The sequence below is a fragment of the Protopterus annectens genome, chromosome 1.part0 (assembly GCF_019279795.1).
Source record: "Protopterus annectens isolate FY-2018-M chromosome 1.part0, PAN1.0, whole genome shotgun sequence".
In the NCBI taxonomy this organism is placed as follows: domain Eukaryota; kingdom Metazoa; phylum Chordata; order Ceratodontiformes; family Protopteridae; genus Protopterus; species Protopterus annectens.
This window is the reverse complement of record NC_056725.1, coordinates 679,068,085-679,093,059: the sequence shown is the minus strand read 5'-3', so window position 1 is coordinate 679,093,059 and position 24,975 is coordinate 679,068,085. Positions and strand designations below refer to the sequence as shown.

The following is a 24,975-nucleotide window of genomic DNA, read 5'->3' as shown; positions in this document are numbered from 1 at the left end:
TTGGTTTTCCCATGCTACCAGAAACCGATGAGAGGAGATCGCCCATTGCCATAGTCTGTGGTTCCGCCCTGTTTGTTGATATACCAAACTACAGACATGTTGTCTGTGTGGACTGGAAGAAAGTCGTTGAGGGCTTAAAGCACTGCTCTCATCTCCAGGACATTTATGTGCAGATGGTACTCATGAACCATCCTGCCCTGATAATGACCCCCACCCGATCAGGGAGGCATCCGTGGTGACAGTGGCTATCGGGGCGGAGGTGCAAAGCACCTGCCTTGGTGAACTGAGGCGATGTGATCCACCAAGCAAGATGTTCTTTGCATGTTTGTGTCACCAGAATCTGGTTGCTGGTATGACCACTGTGTGAACAGCATCCACTGAAGGACAGCCATGAGACCTAATACCTTTAGAACCATTCTGGCCTGAACTTTCTTGCTGGCCAGAATGATGTCTGAATGTCTGAAACTCTTTGTTCTGTAAGGGTAGCTGACATCCGAACAGTGTTTAAGTTTTATGAAGGTAATAGACTGGCGGATGACTTTTGAAGTTGACTGAGATGCCCAAATGAGAACTAAGCTGATGCCTGGTGGTGGCTGACAGGAGCCAGTGAAACACCTGGAATCCCTCAGGTGAGTGCATTTGGTGAACACTCTGGGGGCTGTAGTGAGACCAAAGGGCAGGGCTCTGAACTAGCGCGAAGAAATCTCCTGGAAGTGAATTTTTTTTTGATGATGAGTATCGATCCTGATCTAGTAGGCACATCAGTTGTCCTTCTGTAAGAAGGGCAGAATTGACTGAAGAGTGACCATTATCTTGTCTTCCTGACAGACTTGTTGAGTCTGCTGAGATCCAATATTGGTCTCCAGTCTCCCGTCTTTTGGGGACCAAAAGAACCTTGCTCTGAATGGTCTATTGTAACTGGCTGAATGGCTCTTTTTGCAGTAGTTTTTAACTCTGCAATGTCCCTTAGACCCGGTGGTACATCTGGAAGGGAACTTGAGGGAAGGACTTTCCTCGAAAGGAATTATGTAACCCTTGGATATGATCGACTGTACCCATCTGTCTTGAGTGAGGGAATGCCAGGCTTCTGGGTACAGTGATAATCTTCCCCGACTGCCTCCCATCTCAGGGATGCTGAAAGGGCTTATCAGAGAGAGGCTCCCTGTTTCCCTGGTTCTTCTCTGCCTCTACCTTCTGTCCCTTGGGATAAGGCCTAGAAAAACGGACTCCAACAGCAGAAAGAGTCTTGCCGTCCTGCTCACACCTGGTCAAGGTCTCCTTCACCTGAGGGCCAAACAAAGCTGACCCATCAAAGGGAGAATTTGTGAAGGATCCAGGCTTGGCGTCTAAGAGCCACACCTGTGCCATCCGCAGCATAAGATATTAGCGGAGTTAGCAATGGAATTGAGGGTTCCTAGATCTTTTCTTGAGCCCCTGCAGCTGTAGGATCCTGAACTACTTCTCCCAGCTCCTTCAGGATATCTCTGGAGTCTGGTGAAGTGACAAAGATAATTCAGCCTATCCATGGTCCTAGAGTCCTTGAGGATGGGAAGGATCTGCAAGTTCCTTTTGGTGGCAGCCACCACCATGGCATCAGCGGGACACCCTTGGTAAGGAATTGTTTGTCACTAGGGCAGTGATAAATTTAGAAGGCCTCCTAGGGACTGGCTCTACAGAGTCAGGAGCTGTCCATGCAATAACCTGCATAAGGGGTGAGACACCCAGGAGGTGGAGGGCGAGATCCAAACGCCTCTAGGTATACTGACTCATCCTCAGAGGGATTGTTGGTGGGCCAGTTTCCCTCTGTTTCAGAAGTTCTAGGATGTCTGAAAAGGAGACATCCTCAGAGGGGATCTAGGGATCCCTCTGACTCATCAAAGTCAGTATCCGCGTGACAGACTGTCTACATGCTTCCTCTTACAAGTCCTCTTCCTAGGAGGATCTCCCGAAACATCAGGAGAATCCTCAATGGGGAAACCTGAGGCGGAGGATCTCTGGGTCCTGTAGCAAGAGAAGTGGCAGAGATGTCAACAGGTACAATAGAGGGAGGAGCTACGGGAAGAGACTGCTGACTGATACCAGTGGCCAGTACACTCTTCATCATCCTCCCAGGCAGGTCGAGAGAACCGAGCTAGGAACTCCAGGGACCACCGAAGGGAAGCATCCGAGGCAGATGTCGGAGCCGAGCTCACCAGGCCGAGGCTCCGACAAGGGTCCGATGCCACTCACCCCTCGGAGGAGACCATGGCTCTAAGGAAGAGGAGATAAGAGTAGAGGCTGAAGGAACAGAAGGGGTATCCGTCCTCCAGCCGTAGCAGTAACCATGCCGAAGACTCCAACTCCAAGCTCTGGGGTAGAGTTGAAGGAGGAACTGTAACGGGTGTGGACCAACAGTCGTCTGCTGAGACGGACTGTGAAGCATTTGGGCCAGTACCTGTGACTTGAGCAATCTGCTGACCACTCTCTAGGTCATGGTCTGACAACCTGGATGACCTTGAAGATCGATGGCTCCGAGAGGTGAAGAGTATCGGCTCCAAGGAAGGAGACCTCGACCTCTTCCTGGAGCGAGCCATCGCTACAGATCCTGTCGGCGCAGACTTCTCGGAGCCGACAGAGCCGACACCTGTGCCACATGGGTGTCGGGCACCGATAGCCGGCTTAGAAACAGAAGCCTGGGCCTTGGAAACTCTTGCTGGTTTGGAGAGCCCTCCGCTTAAGAAGGCCCCTAAGAACCAGTTTGTTATGTCTCTCCTGCAGGACTCTCTGGCTGAAGGAGTCCTGCAGGTGAAGAGGGCCCAGACAATACAGGCAGTGTGACCGTCTGTCAGAGACATTTTCTGACAGCACAAGTCACCCTCTCCTTTGACATGGTGCCGACACACAATACACACACACACCAGTCAAAATAAATTAAATTACACAAAATACCAAAAGGTATTGTATAAAACACCAACACATACACCCTAACAGGGGATGGGATAGGGAATAACTAAGAAAAAATTAAAACAGACAGGGAATTTCTGTCAGCAAGTGATAGAAATTAAATTTAAACTATGAAAAATTTAGTTTTTGACTGAAAAGGGGCTTGAAAATCACAAAGTGAAACAACTTACCAGGAGCTGGTAAAAAGAAGACCTCCAACAAGATCTGGGTACTTACTGCCTTGCATCATGGGATATGGGGCTGCCTCGAGCTGGTAAAAGGAGTTCTCGAGCTAAAGCAAGTGCCGAGTCGGCTCCGAACCCATCAAGCAAGAATGAAGGCGAGATTGACAACTTAACATCCATACTTCTCCAGTCTGGCTAGAGATAATCTGACCTCTGAGAAAAGGACAGGTGGCACACACGTTATGAGCTATAACATGACACATTTGACAGATACACATCTGATTAAGAATATACTGTATAGAAATTGGCATATTCTAGGTAGAGATGATCAGGTCAGTAAGATAGCAGGTGATAGGCCGAAGTTTACATATAAAAACAGTAAATCACTCAGAGGAATGCTTTGCTATAAAGAGAGGATGGAACATCCCCCTCTGGTGACCTATGGGACAGTGAGATGCAACAAGTGCGCATTCGGTCAGTACATTGAAACTTAATAGATTATTTGTACACCCCATAACACAAAATTCATATAAATTTAGTGCCATGGGGGACTGTCAAACTAAGGATATGATATATTTAGCCCACTGTGTATGCTGTGACACCTTCTATGTTGAGAAAACCAACAAGACACCTCAGAGAACGGATACGTGATCACTTCTACTGTTTTAGGAGAGGGCAGGAACATAGCACAATAGCCAAGCATATGTTGCAGCAGGGGGAGAACCATTATTTTAATTTCTCCATTACAGACAATTTAAAGTATGAGAGGTGGGGATTTAAGAAATAGACATGAACAGAAAGAGCTTAGATGGATTTTGACATTGGCTGCACATAAATCACCGGGGCTGAATGATTATATATCCCTTAAACCTGTTCTGAAGAACAGGAAACTTAGGAAGAAAGTAGTATGAAGCAATCTGCTGTGCTCTGGAACTAGGGTTATGTGTTAAAAAGGACATGCAAGCATGCCTTACAGTGCTTTTAGGCTTTTTACACACATTTTTATATACTTTTCATACACACTTAGATGTACCTTTCCTTCTTAATTCCTAACTCTGTCACTCCTGAGTACTACTCACCATGCTTGATTGTACTAGTCACTTTTTATACAGTAATTTTTCTAAATTTTACTTCATCTGATGCTGTAATACTCTAAGTGCCTTTCTCAAATCTTTCTACTTTTTTTTAGTCTTTTTTAAACTATTTTCAAATTTTATATTAGATGTTTCTGTTTGTTTACAGTGTGTTTATTATTTAGTATGACGTTACTGGAGCTTTTCTCCCCGGGCCTCCACTGAAAATGGACATGTATCCAGTTGGACTAGCCCGGTCAACAAATGTAAAATAAAATAAAATAAAATAAATGTATTTTTACATGTATTTTTATATGCATTTTCTACATATATGTTTTTATCTGATTTAAAAGAGTGTGTGTCTCTTTGAATCTGGAAAGCATTGGAGTCTTGTATTCTCCACGGGGATTGGTGGGTCTTGTGCGATGTGTATTATAAAAAGGGGATAGTTTTTAAGCATGTTTGTTTTGGTCTGAGGAAGCAACCAGGAGAGGTTGCGAAAGCGCTTACCTATGCAATAAAGGTTTCTGTGGAACTTCATTTGGATTCTTACTTGGATTTTTGCTTCTCCGTGGTTTTAGTGTTTGGAACATTTTTTTCTTTTACATTGGACTTTGTGTTTGTTCCGTCACTCAGCAAACATGGCTTTTCCTTTTTCATTATAAATTATATAGTTGATTTAACACATTTTTGTTTAACTAATATATTTTTTTTACATTTACTAATGAGGATTATAGGCAGAAACAAGGAACAGCAATGGGGGCACCCATTTGCCCCATGTATGTGAATATATTTATGGCTTATTTTGAGTTAGAATGTTTATATAAATTTATTTTTTGTGAAAAAGTATGTTAAACACTATTTTCATTTTACAGATTATTTAATTTTTATTTGTGAAGGGGGTGGGATAGAGATCCTACAATTTGTTGCTAATTTACATCAGAATGCATTTAGTCTGTCATTTGATGGATTACAATATGGATTTCAGGTATCCTACTTAGATTTCACTCTTCTACTTTTGGCTGCTTCCATTAGGGGGTCGCCACAGTGGATCATCTGTTTCCATTTCCTCCTGTCCTCTGCATCTTGCTCTGTCACACCAACCATCTGCATGTCCTCTCTCACCACATCCATAAACCTTATATTAGGCCTTCCTCTTTTCCTGTTACCTGGCAGCTCCATCCTTAGCATATTTTTTCCCAATATATTCTGCATCCCTCCTTAGGACATGTCCAAACCAACGTAATCTTGCCTCTCTAGCTTTGTCTCCAAACCTTCCAACCTGGACTGACCCACTAATATGTTGTTATGTCTTTCGGCTTTTCCCTGTTAGGGGTCGCCACAGCGGAACTCCGATCCGCTAATGATTGGCAGTAGATTTTTACGCACTGGCTTGCCGGGCGTAACGCACAAACTTCAACGAAGGAACGCCATTCACGCATGTCGCCACACAGAAGATGCTCTAACTGAGAATCGAACAGGCAACGTCTAACTGTGAAGCGACAATGCTACTGCAGCACCACCACCGCAGTGGCTGACCATCTAATATACTTATTCTTAATCCTGTCCACCCTTGTCACACCCAGTGCAAATCTTAACATCTTTAACTCTGCCATGTCCAGCTCTGACTCCTGCCTTTTTGTCAATGCCACTGTCTCCAACCCATATAACATAGCTGATCTCACTACCCTCTTGTAGATCTTCCCTTTCACTCTTACTGGTACTCGTCTGTCACAAATCACTACTGACACTCTTCTCCGCCCACTCCATCCTGCCTGTATTCTCTTCTTCACCTCTCTTCCACACTCACCATTACTCTGAACTGTTGATCCCAAGTATTTAAATTCATCCACCTTCACCACCTCTACTCCCTGAATCCTCACCATTCCTCTATCCTCCCTCTCATTAACACACATATATTCTCTCTTAGTCCTGCTGTCCTTCATTCCTCTTCTCTCTACAGCATATCTCCACCTCTACAGGGTCTCCTCTACCTGTTCCCTACTCTCACTACAGATCACAATGTCATCTGCAAACATCATAGTCCATGGGGACTCCTGTCTGATCTTGTCTGTCAACCTGTCCATCACCATTGCAAATAAGAAAGGGCTCAGAGCTGATCCTTGATGTAATCCCACCTCCACCTTAAATGCATCCGTCACTCCCACCGCAGATTTCACCGCTGTCACACTACCCTCGTACATATCCTGTACCACTCTTACATACTTCTCTGACACTCCCGACTTCCTCATACAATACCACAACTCCTCTCTAGGCACCCTGTCATATGCTTTCTCTAAGTCCACAAATACACAATGCAACTCCTTCGGACCTTCTGTGTACTTCTCCATCAACACTCTCAGAGCAACCATCGCATCTTTAGTGCTCTTTCCTGGCATGAATCCATACTGCTGATCACTAATCATCGCCTCCTTTCTTAACCTAGCTTCCACTACTCCTTCCCATAACTTCATGCTGTGACTGATCAATTTAATCCCTCTGTAGTTACTACAGCTCTGCACATCACCCTTATTCTTAAAAATTGGTATAAAAACACTTTTTCTCCATTCCTCAGGCATCCTTTCACTTTCCAAGATTTCATTAAACAATCTAGTTAAAAAACTCCACTGCCATTTCACCTAAACACCTCCACGCTTCCACCGGTATGTCATCTGGACCAACAGCCTTTCCATTCTTCATCCTCTTTATAGCTATCCTTACTTCCTCCTTGCTATTGCTAATCCACTGCACTTCCTGATTCACTATCCGCCCATCATCCAACCTTCTCTCCCTCTCATTCTCTTCATTCATCAACCCCTTAAATTACTCTTTCCATCTGTTCAACACAATCTCTTTGCTTGTGAGTATGTTCCCCTCATTATCCTTTATCACCCTTACCTGCTGCACATCTTTACTAGCTCGGTCGCTCTGTCTAGCCAATCGGTACAGGTCCTTTTCTCCCTCCTTAGTGTCCAACCTTTCATACAACTTTTCATATGCCTTATCCTTAGCCTTCACAACCTCTCTCTTTGCCATGCACCTCATCTCCTTATACTCCCGTCTACTTTCTTCATCTCTCTGACAATCCCACTTCGTCGCCAACCTCTTTCTCTGTATAATCTCTTGTACTTCCTTATTCCACCACCAGGTCTCCTTGTCCTCCTTCCTCTTTCCAGATGTCACACCAAGCACCTTTCTAGCCATTTCCCTTACTAGCTCTGCTGTAGTTACACAGCTATTCGGCAACTCTTCACTGCCACCCAGTGCCTGTCTTAACTCTTCCCTGAACTCCACCTCACAATTACCCTTTTCAATTTCCACCATTTGATCCTTGGTGCTGACCTCTCACTTCTCCTCCTCCTTTTCTTGATCACCAATGTCATCCTACAAGCCACCATCCTATGCTGCCTAATTACACTTTCCCCTGCCACCACTTTACAGTCTCCACTCTCCTTCAGACTGGCCCTTCTACATAAGATATAATCTACCTGTGTGCATCTTCCTCCACTCTTGTATGTCACCCTATGGTCCTACCTCTTGTTAAAATACGTATTCACCACAGCCATGTCCATCCTTTTTGCAAAATCCACTACCAACTGACCTTCTGCATTCCTTTGCTTAACACCACACCTACCCATCACTTCCTCATCCCCTCTGTTCCCTTCACCAGCATGCCTATTGAAATATGCTCCAATCACCACTCTCTCACCCTTGGGTACAGTCATCACCACTTCATCCAACTCACTCCAAAATCTTTCTTTCTCATCCATCGCACACCCAACTTGTGGAGCATATGCACTAACAACATTTATCATTACACCATTAATTTCCAGCTTCATAAACATCACTCTATCCGACACTCTTTTCACCTTCAAAACACTCTTAGCAAACTGTTCCTTCAGGATAACTCCTATGCCATTTCTCCTCCCATCCACACCATGAAAAAATAATTTGAACCTACCTCAGATACACCTAGCCTTGCTCCCCTTCCATCTGGTCTCTTGCAGAAACAATATACCAATCTTCCTTCTGTCCATCATGTCAGCTAGCTCTCTCCCTATACCAGTCATACTACCAACATTCAAAGTTCTGAACCTCACTAACACAGTCCTAGCCTTTACCTGCCTTTGGGCATGCCTTCCCCCTCTTCTCCTCCTTCGGCCAACAGTAGCCCAATTTCCGCCAGCACCCTGTTGGCCAACAGTACTGGTGGTCATCATTGTTAACCCGGGCCTCGACCGATCTGATATGTTTATCTGTACTGTTCTCCGCATGTATGATTTGGCAAAATTTTATTCTGGATGCGCTTCCTGACGCAACCTTCCATATTTATCCGGGCTAAGGACTGGCACAAAGAAATGCACTGGCTTGTGCATCCCCAGTGGCTGGGCTAAAGGGCTTAAATAATGGCAAAATTTGTACTGGAGTACATCGTAAATTTTTAGATGGAAGACGATATTTATATCCACAAGTTGTCATCCTCCACATGTTATATCACCTCTTCTACCGTATGGAGAATTTTTAAGGCTGTCAAGAATATACAATGTTGAAATGGATGTACAGGAGGAAGTAGTAAAAACTGCACTTACGTTTCACAATAGAGGTTATAGTAGGGCAATAATAGAAGCAGCTAAACAGAAACTTTTATCCCCACAAGTGGACAGTGATAATGTTAGAAAGTACTGTAACAATATGGTAGATAAAGTTAGTGGTGGAAAGGAGATAGAACAGATATATTTTGTTAGCACATACAACATTACAAGTGAAGAAATGAGTAATATTGTTAGATACTATTGGAATTTTCTCTATATTGACAGAAATTTAAATAGAATTTTGAATAAACATCCTGTGATGTCAGAGAGATGGGGGAGAAGTTTAAAGGACATGCTTGTCCATGGAAATTTTATTCTACCCAAAATAATTTTACCCAAAAAATAATTTTTTAAATTTTTTAAATAAAAAAATAAATTCTTAAATAACAAAATATTTTACTCAAAACAAATTTTGGTCAAAATGAATGTTTATATAATTTTTGTATTATTTTTATTATTTTTTACTATATATTTGGAGCTTTTCTCCCTGGGCCTCTGCTCAAACGGTCACCTTGTGTCCAGTCAGACTTACACGGTAAACAAACAGAAAATAAATAAATAAAATAAATAAAATTTAAATTGTTTTCCAAAAGGTTTGGGTACCTTAAGTGCAACAGTTGTGCTATTTGCAAGTATATCATATAGTATTTTCTTTTGAATGTATTAACAGGATGAAATTTACACCGAGGGGACATTGTTCATGTCATAGTAAAGGGGTTGTTTATGCCCTTAGATGCCCCTGTGTTTTTTTCTACACTGCGGAGACAAAAATAAGTTTTAGAGTGAGGTTAATGGAACACATTAGAGACATAAAAAAATCAAAAGGAAGACAAAGTTTTAGTTTTTCATTTTAAAGATGTGCATGATAGTGATGTTTCTATGCTTCAAGGTTGTATCTTAGAACAAATGTCTTCAATGTAATGATGAAGTTCTTTTGAAAGAGAAATTACTATACAAGGAATCTGTTTTTATTCTTAAGTATGATACTATGCTTCCTGTGGGAGTGAATACAGAAATTAATTGGAAGTGTTTTATTTAATTGCTTAATTGTTTGATTATATAATTGAATGATGAAATGTGTACTTTTGTATAAAAGGTAATACATTTGTATGTAAAGTTTGTAACTCCTTGAAGGTCTTGTACCGAGGCGCTAGAGCGAAAGAGAAGAAATAAAGTTTTTTGTGTCTGAGCCAGTGGTCTTGATTTTGCTGTTTCGAGTAGTTGTTGGATAAGGTATATAGATAAGATGGACATAGACTGTAGGGTAGATAACTAGAACTCCACTGATTTCTGCATGTCCACCGGTAAGGTACCAGAAAGGGACTTAGTCAGCTCCTTCATCAAGTGCTTCTATAAATGTGTCATATGGGAAAAGTAATTCAATGCTATAACTTGAAAGGTTGGTGAAGTGTGCTTCCAGTTCATGAATCTGTCCAAAGCCACAACTCCCTGTTAGGGGGATGGACAGAATTACTCCCCTCTGACAGTTCCTTCTTTGTGGCTGCTGCAACAGCTATGGCATCCAGTGCGGGACCCTTGGTCCAGTGTGTTCTATTCCTACAGACAGCTAAAATCTTGCCTGGCTTTTGTGGTATCAGCTCCACCACATCAAGTTCATGCCCACTATTCCATTAGGTCTATAAGGTGATAAGCAGGTGGTACCACTGAAGAAGTAGAAAAGCCATTCCCAAATGCCTGGAGGAACACAGGCTGCTCATGACAGGGTGCTTTTGGAGGACCAACTACCTCATTGTTTCATCAATTCAAGAATGTCACTGAAGGTGATTTTTTCTAGAGAGGATCATGGGAGCCCTTCAGCCTCATCAAAGTCTGCGTCTTCAGTGACTGATTCTGGGAAGGAGTCTAAGAGTCTCCTTTTATAAGTCTGTTTCTTAGGACCCTGCCTCATTTGAGCTTCTGAGGAAGAGTCAGAATCAGACTGGGAGCTTGTAGGGTGATCACCCCCAAGGCTGAAGGACGCTGACTGTCCCAGTCGACCAGGATGTATAGATTTAGATGCCGTATCCAATGGAGTTGGTGATGGATTCAAGCATGGCAGACATCTCTTCTCTCGGTCTGGAGAAAACCCTTTCAAATGCCTCGAATGCAGAGGACACAACAGGTGCCAAAGAAATACACCTCCAATCCACCAAAGAGATAGGAGAGACATCTTCTCCTCTGACCCACCCCAGCTCCATAGGCACATACCTAGCAGTGAGTACCCAGGCATGCAACCCCCAGGCAGTAGACACACAAAGAGTAAGGGTCTCAGGCTGAACACTTCTCAAAACTGGTGATCTTGTCCAACATAATGGGCAAAACAATAAGGCACCAGCACTGACTAAAAAAAAAAAAATCAAAGGACTACATAAAACCCTACTTCCTAGACACTCAGAGCTAGGAAAAGAAGGCACTAGAAAAAAATTATTAGTAACAGTAATAGTAATGAATTTGTTAAAAAAAGACAAAGAAAGTTATTTTTTTGTAAATTAAGGAGGATTACAAGTTAAGAAATATAAGATGGGAGGTAGCTAAGGAAAGTAGTCAAAAAGGATAGCTCAAAAAACTACCAAAGAATCACTTATCTCCTATAAAGTCAGAGCCCTCAAAGACCACATACTTGTGAATCAAGTGACAAATGAGATCTGAGTTATTTTGGAGAACAGAGGGAATTAGGGTTAGGGGAGGAGTCAGAGCCGTGGATCCAAAGCATCTCAAAAGGTGTTGGGATTGGAGTCAGTGAGATTCAATAAACTAAAGGTTGAACTGGATGAAAACAGACAATATTGTATCAAATGTTATGTATTTACCACAACAGTAGATCCGTGTTGTCTGTATGTATACATCTCAAACTGTGGGTCAACGGATTCTGCTCAGATATGAAGCTAGCCATATTTAGAATCTTCAGACTCAGAGCTCTGCCTCCTCTACCCATAAACCCCTACTGTTACACTTGCTTCTCAGACTGAGTTTGTCCCAGTTCAAAAGCTCCAAACCACTACTAATCATAATCAGGACGGAGAAAAGGAAGTCAAGGAAGACAGGATCACAGAGACAGTTTCTTTTGTGCAGGCTTCAAGACCAGAGCACCAATGCTGATCTGGAAGAAGTCATTACAGAAATGACAATTTGGAAGGGTCGTGGAGGGAAGGATGGTTGAAATGGATGGAAACATAGATCTATCCGTACGATAAGTATGCAACGTTTGTATCCAATATTGTCTTATCTGTCTGGTCTCAACCTGTGGGACAAAGTCCCCAGTCAGTAAAAACCCCATGGAGGCTCTAGGAGAGAACATTCCACAAAATGGTGGAACGAAAATAAGCTCCAGATCTAGACAGTACATCCAGTTTGTAATGGGACACAAAGGTACAAGTACCAGACCAGGTAGCAGTTGCACAAATATCATCAATAGAAGCCTAAGAGAAAAAGGCAGTTGATGTAGCCATCACCATTGTAAAATGACATTAATGCTTTGCAGGTAAAGGAATTCTTTTCAAGGAGTATACCAAGGAAATGTAATCAAAAAGCCATTTGGTTAGGGTCACTTTGGTAACAGGCTTGCCAAGTATTGTCTTATCAAAGGAAACAAAGAATGGGTCAGATTTCCTGAAACTTTTGGTTGTATCCAGATATAATCTAAGTTATCTATGAACATCCAAACAATGAAGCAAATATTCTAATAAGAAAGACACCATTCCACTGTATTCAGCACTCATTAGACCTGTCATTGAGTACAATGTCCCCTTTAGTATCTACCTAACCAGACACATCCAACCAGCTGGAACATCCACAGTGGCTCCTCACTAAAAGAATACAGGGTGTAAATAACATGTCCGCTGCAGACAGCCTCAAAGACCTATCACTAAATTCTGTCTCCTACAGGCTGTTGATGGGAAGATCTGTGCCTGGCATACAAAGCATTGTCAGACCATACTTTGATGGGCCTCCTTTATATCTGCAAAACAAGCAGCATAAAATAACTCATTTTAAAGACTTAAACCTTGCCTGTGATATAAATAGGACCTGCTGGAGAGACAGGTATACATCCCAGAGACTACTCCTTCTCTGGAACAGGCTTCTCATTCATATAAACAGAGTCCCTCCCTAACTCAATTCAAGTGTAACTTGGACAGTTGGATGGGGAACAGGAAATGCATCCCCGATTTGGCACCTGTGTCTCTAATGGACACAGACAACTGGGAAACATTCTCTAGGCCCCTGCATGTAAATGTTTCATCTCCCAAGCCCCTGCTTACAATTATTAAGGGTACCAGAACTTTTCAGAGATTTGAAAATAATAGTTTATTTAATAATTAATTTAATAATTAATAGTTGAATAACTAAGAACTGAATGGAAAATTAAGCCAAAAAGTCCAGATAGCATCTAAAGGGGCTGAAAAATCATCCATAACTATGGCAGAAGCCAGACAGAAAATCTTTTAAATTTACTAGTGTAAACTTTTCTGGCGGAGGATTTTTGGGATGAAGAAAGTATGTGAATAACTCTCACAGAGATTATGGGATCACTAGTCCTCACTGGAACAGGGAAAAAACATACTGATATCTTGAATGAGCAAATATTTGGAAGCAGTAATTTTACAGGATGAGAAATCAGATCCAGAGCTGGATCCATCACTCAGGACAGGTGAAGAAGGTGAGGTCAAAGAAAGAGGAGCCAAATATGTCGGGGCCAGAAGACAGCAATGACAGTCGCTCTGCAATAGGCTGCCTTGTGAAGAAATTTAATTATCAAGGGCATCATGAGATAGGTGTAGAGGAGACTCAGAGGCCATGCATGCAGAACTGCATCCCTTGGTGATTGTCCTTGTGGGGGGGTTCAGGGCATAAAAGCTGCTGCACTTTGGGTAGGAGGATGGGCAAGCAAAAAGATCTCAGCAGGGGGTACCCCAGAGGCTGAAAATCTGCCTCACTGTCTTGGAATTCAGGAACCACTTATGGGGCACAAGAATGTTCCTGCTCAAGACGTACACTAGGGTGCTGGATCATCCTGCGATATGTATTGCAATCAGAAACCATAGAGATGAAATCAACCACTACCAAACCCTCATGGCCTCCCACCACAGGGGATAGGATTACGTCTACCCTTCTCTGTTCAAATACCACATCACAGATGTGTCGTTGGTTTGTATGGCAATCACACCCTTGGGGAGGAGGACCCTAATTTCCAAGACATTGATATAAAGATTTGTCTTCTTCCTTGACCAGGTACCTTGGGCAGTCTTCCCCTCTAAATGCCTCTCACCCCAGTCCCAAGAGAAAAGCATCTCTAGTCACCGTGGCAAGGGGATGGGGGAGAAAAAGGGCTCCCCTGCCATGAGCAGGGGAGAATTCAAGCACCATTGAATGTGGTGGAGACAAACACCTGCAAGAAGCACTGGAAAATCCATGGGATGGGTCAGTCAGGACCACTGAACTGCAACAGTCCTCTGTAAGACTCTCATGTTGAATCTCAGAAGAGGCCTGAAATAAATAGAAGCTGCCACGTGTCAAAGGAGATAAGCAGCAGAGGGCCTGGGAACTCACAGAAGTGGTCTTGTAGATGGAAGGAACTTAGCCTTGAAAATGGTGACTTTGCTGCCTGATTGACCACATCCATATGTCACCAGATAAACTCTAACAAAAGAAATGTTTCCTGATTGGACTTTTCATGATTCACTGTTATGCCTAAAGACAGCCACAGCTGGAGAATGGACTCTTAGGCATTGATGAGGGATACCTGTCTTGATGAAGTGAGGAGCCAATCATCCAGTTAAGGGAACTCTTGCAGCCTGAACTAGGCTGTCACTACTGCCATACATTTGGTGAACACCCAGGGAGCTATGGTAAGACCAAAGGGCAGAACCAGAAACTGATAATGATTGGCCCCCAGCTGAAAGCCCAGGAATCTACTGCAGTGCCACTCTGTCTTTATGTGATGGTATGTACCCTTAACATCCACTGAGCACATCCAGTCATCTTTCTTCAGAAGAGGGTAGATTGGATTGCACCGTGACCATCCGGAATTTGGTCTGTTTGACATATTGGTTCAATTTTCTGAGATGCAGTGATCCATGTTTTTTCTTCAGAACCAAAAAGAATTTGGAACAGACTCTGGAGCCTCGTTGGTCTGCACGGATCTCTTGGATGACTCAGCTGACCAACAATTTCTGAATCTCTACTGCTGCCCCCATCTTTGGTGGGGTGGAACATCCCGAAGGTATTTTTGTGAATCTCTTGGAGTAAACCAAAACAAAATGGTATAACTTGTGGATAAGACTGTCAACACCCATGCACCTGAGGTGATAGCTTTCCAAGCTTTTGGATGAAGAGCCAAGCAACCCCCCACATCTGCCTCCAAACAGCAGCAGTTGGGAAACCCTTCAGGGGTGCTGGAAGGGCCTTCCTGGAGAAGGCCCCATGGAAGCACTGTTTTTTGCAGATCACCCCTGCCCTGTGGGCAATGTCTGTTATGGTTGCTCCCCTGCTGCTGGGGGAACTTTCACTAGGAGTGTCCTGGAAATGTTGCTGTGCTTTGTGAAGAAAGAGATGTCTCCTGCCCTCACAAGCACATCCAGGCAAGATGACGCAGAGCAATGTAAATTCCTGCTACGAGGGATGTCCCATTGGTGGTGTTGGGCAGCAGCCTCTTGGAGATGTTAGATATGGACCACATAGTAGACAGCTGAGCCTCCAGCATCTTCTGAGCCTCCTCTTCTCAGTGATGCCCTTTTTAGTGGCTACCATAATCACAATGGCATCCACCGTTGGGTCCTTGCTCCAGAGGGGTCTGTCCTTAGCAGGGATCAGAATTTTGTCTTGTTTCTTGGGGATGGATTCCCCATATCGGGTTTTCTCCAAGCCCTCCGATACACCAGGGCTATAACAGTATCCAGAGGGGGACCACAAAAGATGTGAATGGGTCTGCCCTGAAGGCCTCCAGAAACACTGACTTCTCTGGGGAAGGGAATTCAGTGGCTCTGTCCCACTGTTACCTCAATAATTTCATCAAATCAGCAAAGGAGGCATCATCATTGAGAGTTCTGGGAGAGCCCCTCATTTATCATTTATTCCTTAGGGGAATCCAAGTGCTTCTTCTTGGACTTACTCCTGCTATGCACCTCTGTAAAAGGGGAAACAGGAGGGGGCACAGTAGAAGCAGGTGGCCTTGAATGAAGGGAAACCTGGGGACCTAAGGGTGCAGGCTGTCCAGGAGGCAACTAATGAAGACCACAGGCACAGACTGGACAGATTGTGGCAGATCTGAAGACACTGCTCAAGTCCCCCTCTCCAAACAGGAGAGGATCTTTTCCACAACTTCAAGGGCCAAAACCGAAGCTGGATGACCAGACTCATGGCTCTTCAGACTTGCAAACTGAATGAGATGCAGTGCCTGGTGCTGACTTTAAAGGCTCTGACATCAAGACTGAGACAAACTGTCAAAAGCCAAAGCACCCAAAGGCAAGTACAACTCTGAGATCCAGAAGGTCGACCCTGACCCGGGAACACGGGCTTGCACAGCCTGGCTCCAACAATGCCAGAGTTCAGAATGCAAAGATGTCATCAGCAACTGAAGTGGCCAAGCCATCAGTGCTTCCAGAGGGGAAGGCAGCATGATCAGACGAGATAATTCTGGAGTTGAAGGTACCGATGAAGGAACAACAAATGTAGAAGCCAACACCTTCAGAGCCACAGATGCTGAGATAATGCCTAACTGGATCACAGCCTGTAAGAATGAACTTATCAATAGTTTCAAATCTGAGGGTTTGAGGTTCCTGACTGACCTGGAAGACCTAAAGGAAGAGGCCACCGAATCATATGATCATAGGATCATATGAGGTTACTAGGCTAATGGCCCTAGAGCATTTTTAAGTCTAGCCATTCATATCCCAATTTTCACAATTATCAACACCCGTGGAGTGGAAGGGCTTTGGTATACACCTGTGCCTTAAAGCATCTACAAGCTGCCCCTGTCCATACAGGACACAAAAATTAATCCAACTATCTGGTGTGGGAATAGAACCCGCAGTCTTATCAACCAAAGGCAATGTGTGCTACCTGTTAAACTGCTGAGACTGTTGCCTTCTCTGGCCTCGTGGTAGACTTCTGATCTGACACATGGATCTGTGAAGCAAAATTCTGGACCTGAGGAGGGGGGCGGGTGGTCTTAGGGAAAAATCTGTTGTAGTGATAGGGCAGAAGGGCAATTGTAGTCGGTCTGAAGAAGTCCTAGGGTTCTTAGCCAGGAAGGGGTTAGGTATGCTAAGGGCTAGGGAGCTTGAAGACTCCAATATGAGAAGTACTGGAGACCAGGGCTGAATTGACACAGAGGGACTTGAAGGGGCTGGAGCCAGAGGGGCTGAAGGGCAGGGAACATTTGGCTTTGTGAAATCCTCTGAAGACAAGGTGGGTTTTCTTGCAATCCTCCCACTCTTTTTCATGGGTCTTAGAATCTTTATTCTTAGGCCTCTGCTTCACCCACTTGTCAAACTTCCTACATGGTGAGGGAGAGGAGGCAGAGATAGGAGATGGCTTGAAACGACCCTTAACAACAATCCTAGGGCATCTCTCATAAATGGCCCAAGCACCAAAAGCAGCACAAATACCTCACAATCAATCCCTATGTGGACAGTTACAAAACAGTATGCACATTTGTTGTGGGAATCTTGTGGAGGCAGTTTATGCATGCACAATACAAACTTCTTGAACCCAGAAGAGCTTAGAGTTGTCCATCCTAGGGGTAATGCAAAAACACACACTAGTACACCAACAGCCACAGACAACTTACCTACCCAGTTACATACTTAACAAGAAATAACATATAATCATACATGTATATATTTTTTGCATATCCACAACCTTTTTTTCCTCATTTTTGCACACGAGGTCAAGGTGTCACATCAACAGTGACAATTACCTAGAGCCAGTGTTCATGTATATCTATATATATATATATATATATATATATATATATATATATATATATATATATATATATACATATATATATATATATATATATATATATATATACACACACACACACATATATATATATATATATATATATATATATATATATATATATATATATATATATACACACACACACACACACACAGTGGATATAAAAATTTACAAACCTCTGTTAAAATGCCAGGTTTTTGTGATATATAAAAAATGAGACCACAATAAATCATTTCAAAACTTTTCCCACCTTTAATGTGACCTATAACCTGTACAATTCAATACAAAAACAAGCAAATCTGTTAGGGGAAAAAATATAAAAAATAAAAAACATACAATACACTGGTAGCATAAGTGCGCAGACACTTAAACTAATACTTTGTTGAAGCACATTTTGATTTAATTACAGCATTCAGTCTTCTTAGGTACACAATGGCCATCAATTAAATAGACTCTGATTAACCCCAAATAAAGTTCAGCTGTCCTAGAGGGATTTAACTGACATTTACTCAGCTGCCTGCTACAGCAAAAGCCATGGTTCACAGAGAGCTTAAAAAGCATCAAAGGGATCTCATTTTTGAAAGGTATCAGTTAGGAGAAGGGTACAAAAAAATTTCCACAGCATTGGCTATACCATGGAAAGTACAGTTGTGTACACCTACCATAAATGTAGATGTTCGAGTGTCTTCACTGTTGCAGTCATGACTGTAGAGTTCTTCCCTGCCGGCAGGCAGCCCACAGTCGGCCAGAATCCCAAAGTCTAGGTCCGGCGCCAGCTGTTCAACCATGCTCCCTGACATCAGTGCGCCAGGAGTATAAAGCTGACAGCCGATGCCATCTTCTCCAGCTTTTCTTGCCCCAGATGTCAGGAGTCCCAAAATGAAAAAGGTCCCATAACCTTTGCAAATACACCTCAGAAGAATGGCGAAAAAAGGAAATACACAAAAGTAAAAATAAGAGGGGACAGGAGGTAGGGAAACCCAGACTGCAACAGTGAAGACACTCGAACATCTACATTTATGGTAGGTGTACACAACTGTACTAGGTTCATCGTGTTTCACTGTTGCAGTCATGACTGTACGGTAGAATCCCAAAGCTGAAAGAAAGGGAGGTGGTCATAAAGAGGAAGGGGCAGCTAAAAGGCCCTGCAAGACTGCAGAGGCAAAGCCTGCCCTAGACTTAGAGTAGAGAGGTAGATTGTAGTGCTTAGAAAAAGTATGCACTGAACTCCAAGTTGCAGCTTCCAAAATGTCCTTGGTAGGAACTCCCCCTGAGGAAGGCTGCAGAAGTGGCAGCAGCTCTGGTGGAATGAGTCCGTATACTCCCTGGGATTTGCTTTCCATGGTGAGAATAACAAAATCTGATTCCATGAGCAATCCATTTAGAAATGGTCTGTTTTGAAATTGCTTTACCTTGGGAACTTGAAGCATAAGAAACAAACAATTGTTCTGATTTTCTGATGTCCTTGGTTCTGTTCAGGTAAAAACGTAGTTGTCTGTGTACATCCAAGGAATGTAAGATCCTTTCCCCTTTATTTTGAGGAGTGGGGAAAAAGGTTGGCAAGTGGATAGTTTGATTTAAAGCCACTTTGGAAACCACCTTAGGCATGAAAGTAGGATTTGTCCTCAAAGATACCCTGTCTCGATGAAAAATAATATAAGGTTCCACAGCCATAAGAGCTTGTAACTCTGAAACTCTCCTGGCAGAGCGAAGGGCTAACAGGATAGCTGTCTTCCAAGATAAAAACTTGATGTCAGAAGAGGCAGCAGGCTCAAAAGGAGGCAAGGTTAGTTTTTCCAAAACATAGCTGAGATCCCAAGCAGGAATGGGAGGAGATCTAGGAGGTCTTAAGTTCTTAGCTCCTCTGAGAAACTGTCTCATGAGCTGGTGGGAAAAGATGGGAGGGTCTGAATTATAATGAGCAGAAATAGCAGAGGCATGTATCTTAATGGAAGAAAAAGAGAGACCCTTATGTAAGAGATCTGTCAAGTAAAGTAAAATTAAAGTAATGTTAGGAAGAAGAGGATCAGAATCCTGAGCCTGCATCCAGGAACAAAATCTTTTCCATTTTCCTGCATAAGATTTTCTAGTGCTAGGATGTCTGGCTTCTAAAATGACATCCATAACCTGCTTGGGCAGTAAAGAAGAAATCAAAGGCCCTGGATTAACCAGGCCACCAGGCTGAGAGTTCTGACATGAGAGTGTAGAACCTGACCCTGATGCTGGGACAGAAGGTTCAGAGACAGAGGTAAAACCCAAGGGGGCTCCAGGCATAGGTTTTTTAGAGTTGGATACCAAAACTGCCGAGGCCAATTTGGAGCCAGCAAGATTATCATCTTGGGCTTGTCCTGTTTTATCTTCAATAAAACCCGTGGAAGAAGAGGAAGAGGCAGAAAGGCCTATCCCAAGAGGTTCCTCCAACTGAATGACAGGGCATCCACTTTCCAAGCTTCTCTGTGGAAAGTCCTGGTGCAAAAATTCTGTAGTTGATGATTGAGATGGGATGCAAAGAGGTCTATGTGAGGGCATCCCCAGACTGCTGTTATCATCCTGAATATTTTGGTGTCCAGCATCCACTCGTGTGGATCCGAAAGGTTTCTGCTCAGACTGTCTGCCAGGAGGTTTTGTTTCCCTGGTAGAAACTGAGCTTGAAGATCCAGATTGCAAGCTAGAGCTGTGTTCCATAGATCCATGGCTAGTCTGCAAAGGGGGTAGGAATGAGATCCCCCTTGCTTGTTTATGTACCACATAACTGTGGTGTTGTCTGTCCGTATTAGTAATTGTCCTGGTTGTAAAAGATTCCTGAAGGCCAATAGAGCTTTCTGACCAGCTAACATTTCCTTTAAGTTGATATGCAGGTGCTTCTGATCCTTTGTCCAAAGGTCCTGCAGACAATTTCCCAGAAAATGGGCTCCCCAAGCATAATCCGAGGCATCCATGGTTAGAATCTGAGTGGCAGGAGGCAGACGAAAGGGTTTCCCTTTGTTTAGAGCACATGCCCTGGACCACCAAAGAAATTCCTTTTGAAAGCAAGGAAGGACGGAGATCAGTATGTCTAAACTGTGGCAATGCTGAGACCATACACTTTTTAGGTACCACTGTATTTTCCTCATGTGTAGTCTTGCATATGGTACGAGAAGGATGCAGGAGGCCATGTAACCCAAAGCCTGCAGGAATTTCCTTGCAGATAGTTGAGTTAGAGTTGCCAAGGTTTTGAAAGTTGAAGCCAGCTGTAATTGTTTTTCGGATGTCAGAAATGCCATCTGGGTTGAGGTGTTTAGAGGTGCACCCAGAAAAGTTATCTGTTGTGATGGTGTCAAATTTGACTTTTTTATGTTTACAGAGAATCCCAGGAACTTGAGGAGGTTCTGTACAAATTCTAGATGCTGGAGTAAGACATCCTTGCTGTCTGCCTGAATTAGACAATCGTCCAGATAAGGGTAAATTTGAATTCCCTTGAGTCTGCAGTAAGCTACTACTGGAGCCAGGCATTTGGTGAAGACCCTGGGCGCAGTAGACAATCCAAAGGGCAGCGCAGAGAATTAAAAGTGCCTCGATCCGGCCTTGAACCTGAGGTATTTTCTGCTATCCTGCCTGATGGGAATGTGTAAATATGCCTCCTTTAAATCCAAAGTTACCATCCATGCAACTTTGGACAGCATTGGAAGTAGCTGCTGTAGAGTAAGCATCATGAATTTTGGAATCTCTAGAAAGGTATTCAAGCCGACAGATCCAGAATGGGTCTCCATGAGTTTTGCTTCCTTGGGACTAGAAAGAGCCTTGAGTAAAAACCTTTTCCCATCCCTGAAAGAGGAACCAGTTCTATGGCATTCATAGCCAAAAAGAGCTTCCACCTGGTTTAAGGCCTCCGTCCATTGATGTTTTGGAAGGTCTGGCCATCCGCTTGGCCTTGGCAAGGTATGAAAATGGAATTTGTAACCTCTTAAAACCACATCCAAAACCCATTTGTCTTGGGTTATTTGAGTCCAATTTTGATAAAAAAGAGAGAGCTTTCCTCCGAGAGGAGCTTCCAGGCAAGAAGTTCCTGTAGCCCAACAGAGGGAGTCATTGAGTTTGTTTCCTTTGAGATTGTGACCTGTCCTCTCCTCCCCTAGGGGTGGAAGCAGTCCACTGTCTTGGTCTATAAGCAGCTTGTGTTTGAGGCCTCCCTCTGGAGCGTCTATATCTACCCCTCTGAGGCCTGTCTGAAGTGGGAAAGGACCAATTTTTTGAAGGCCAATTCCTGCTAAATCTAGTTGGCTGTACTTGTAAGAAATCTTTAACTGTTTGCATGGATTTCGCCTTATCCTCCATCTTTTTAATCACCTCTTCAGCTTTTGATCCAAACAAAACATTATGCTGAACAGGAGCAACCAATAATTTAGCCTTTACTTGTTCAGGTAAATTTTGTTTCTTTAGCCATGCATGCCTTCTAATGACTGTGCCAGAGGCCGCAGCCCTACAAGAAGCCTCCAAGGCATCAAATCCACAGTGTAAACCATGCTTCCCAACCTGTTCAGTGGCATGCAATAAGTCATGTAATTCCTTATCATCTGCACAGGCAGAAATGGAAGTAAGCTTTTGTTTTAAGACAGACAAGAGAAATTGCTGGTATTTAAGCATATGAAACTGACAGTTTAAAGCCCTAATGGACAAAGTAGCAGAAGTGTACACCTTTTTGCCCCATCTTTCTAAGGATCGAGAATCCTTTTCAGTAGGAATGAGATTTTTGGCAGAAGCGGCCTTAACTCCCTTAGGACCCTGAGAAATGGTTTCAGGGTCAGCAGCAGGGTTCTTGTATAAAAACTGATGGGAATCAGGAACCCTGTAATATCTATCAGGCTTAACAGGAGCAGGAGGAAAAGAGTCAGGGGTTAAGTTAGCCTCCGAAAAGGTATCATCCACAATATCCAAAACAGGAGGAATAGCCAGGGGTCTATGTTGGGGAAGAAGAAGAAGAAAATCCCTCAGTCTTTTCTTGGATTCCGAATACTCCTGTCCTTCCCAGTGGAAATGTTCCCTCATTTCATGCAAAGTTTCCCCAAAAGATAAATCCTCAAGGGGAGAAGCTGAAGGGATGGATTCTTCAGCATCAGAATCCTCATAAGGAGGGAAAGAATATTCCTGATCAGAAGAAGAAACTGAGGAAACAGAAGCCTGATCAGAGGAATCATAATAAACATCCTGCCTTGGCCTTTTGTCTGGAGGGGGATGTGAACCCCTAATCATAGTAAGTAAATCCTCCGCCATCTTGAGTAACTGTTTCTGTGACTTGGGAGCCGGTTCAGAAGAGGCCTGTGTTGAAGTCTTTGATTTAGAAGGAGTCTTTGCCTTTGTCTTTGGCTTTGCCTTTACTAGTAGCTGAGCAGGCCTGAAAACCCCTTCGGAAGCCGGTACCTGCACAGTGGCACCGGACCCATCTGAAGGAGCATTGTCCGAAGGTCCTGCAACAGAAATATTTAAAGGCCTGGTTGGCTCCTCATGACAGTTCGTTTCGGCCATCGGTTCTGAAATGGCCGACGACAGGGGCTGCAAAAGCGCCTCAATGACGACGGCCGAACCTGAAGCTGGCTCCGCTTGTGCGCTATCATCAGATTTGGACCTCGGAGGCCTGTCTTTATCCTTGCGACGTTTGTGAACTCCAGTAGCTGGGACCGTATCCGATGACATTTTGTAGTTAAAGCGCCTACCGAAGTAATGAAAAGCAAAATCGTACCTTCGCTTAATTGTACGTTGATTGAATCTAGCACAAAACCGACAACTAGCTACGTCGTGGTCAGGGCCTAAGCAAGGAATACAGTAAGAATGAAAATCCTTATGAGGTATTTGCTTCCCACATGAAATACAATTATTAACGTTTTCTGACATCGGAGTGGAGCAAGAAAAAAGTTTCCCCAACGGGGTACTTAGCTTTGAGTGGAGAAGAAAGTCTTCGGACCGAAGTATATAGAAAAATTCGTCAGGAGCCAGCCGACCGGCACTTGCGAACTGCTATCACCGCACGGCAAGAAAGACTGGAGAAGATGGCGTCGGCTGTCAGCTTTATACTCCTGGCACTCTGACGTCAGGGAGCATGGTTGAACAGCCGACGCCGGACCCAGACTTTGGGATTCTGGCCGACCGGGGGCTGCCTGCCGGCAGGGGAGAACCCTACAGTCATGACTGCAACAGTGAAACACGATGAACATCACAGTGAAGACAGTCATCAAAAAGTGGAGTAAATATGGGACAACAGTGACATTGCAAAGAACTGGATATACGTCCAAAATTGATGAAAAGACAAGATGAAAACTGGTCAGGGAGGCTGCAAAGAGACCTACAGCAACACTGAAGGAGATGCAGGAAATTCTGGTAAGTATTTGTTGTGTACTACATGGGACAACAATCTCCCGTATTCTCCATATGTGTGGACAATGGGGTAGGGTTGCAAGAAGGAAGGCTTTTCTTACACAGAAAAACATCCAGGCCCTGTTAAAATTTGCAAAACAATACATCAAGTCTCCCAAAAGCATGTGGGAAAATGAGTTGTGGTCTGATGAGACGAAGGTTGAACTTTCTGGCCACAATTCCAAAATGTACGTTTGATGCAAAAACATCACCAAAAGAACACCATCCCCACGGTGAAGCATGGTGGTGGCAGTATCATGCTTTTGGGTTGCTTTTCTACAGCTGGAACTGGGGCTTTAGTCAAGGTGGAGGAAATTATGAACAGTTCCAAATACCAGTCACTTTTGGCCCAAAACCTTCAAGTGTCTGCTAAAAAGCTGAAGATGAAGAGTAATTTCACCTTTCAACATGACAATGACCCCAAGCATACATCAAACTCAACAAAATAATGGCTTCACCAGAAGAAAATGAAAGTTTTGGAATGGCCCAGTCAGAGACCAGAGCTAAATCCAACAGAAAATCTGTGGGGTGACCTGAAGAAGGCTGGGCACAACAGATGCCCTTACAATCTGACAGATCTGGAGCACTTTTGCAAGGAAAAGTAGGCAAATATTGCCAAGTCAAGTTGTGCCATGCTAACAGACTCCTACCCAAGAAGACTGAATACTGTAATTAAATCAAAAGGTGCTTCAACAAAGTATTAGTTTAAGGTTGCGCACACACAACAAAGTATTAGTTTATGGGTGTGCACACTTATGCAACCAGTGTATTGTACGTTTTTTATTTTTTATATTTTTTCCCCTAACAGACTTGTTTGTTTTTCAATTGAATTGTACAGTTTATAGGTCA

The 24,975-nt window shown here is 43.5% G+C and overlaps 1 protein-coding gene across 1 annotated transcript in view; it reads right to left on the bottom strand.

Annotated features, from left to right (window-relative positions):
• The window catches only part of LOC122794026 (ryanodine receptor 1-like), a 2,146,276-nt gene that overhangs the window by 685,839 nt on the left and 1,435,462 nt on the right, over positions 1–24,975 (bottom strand).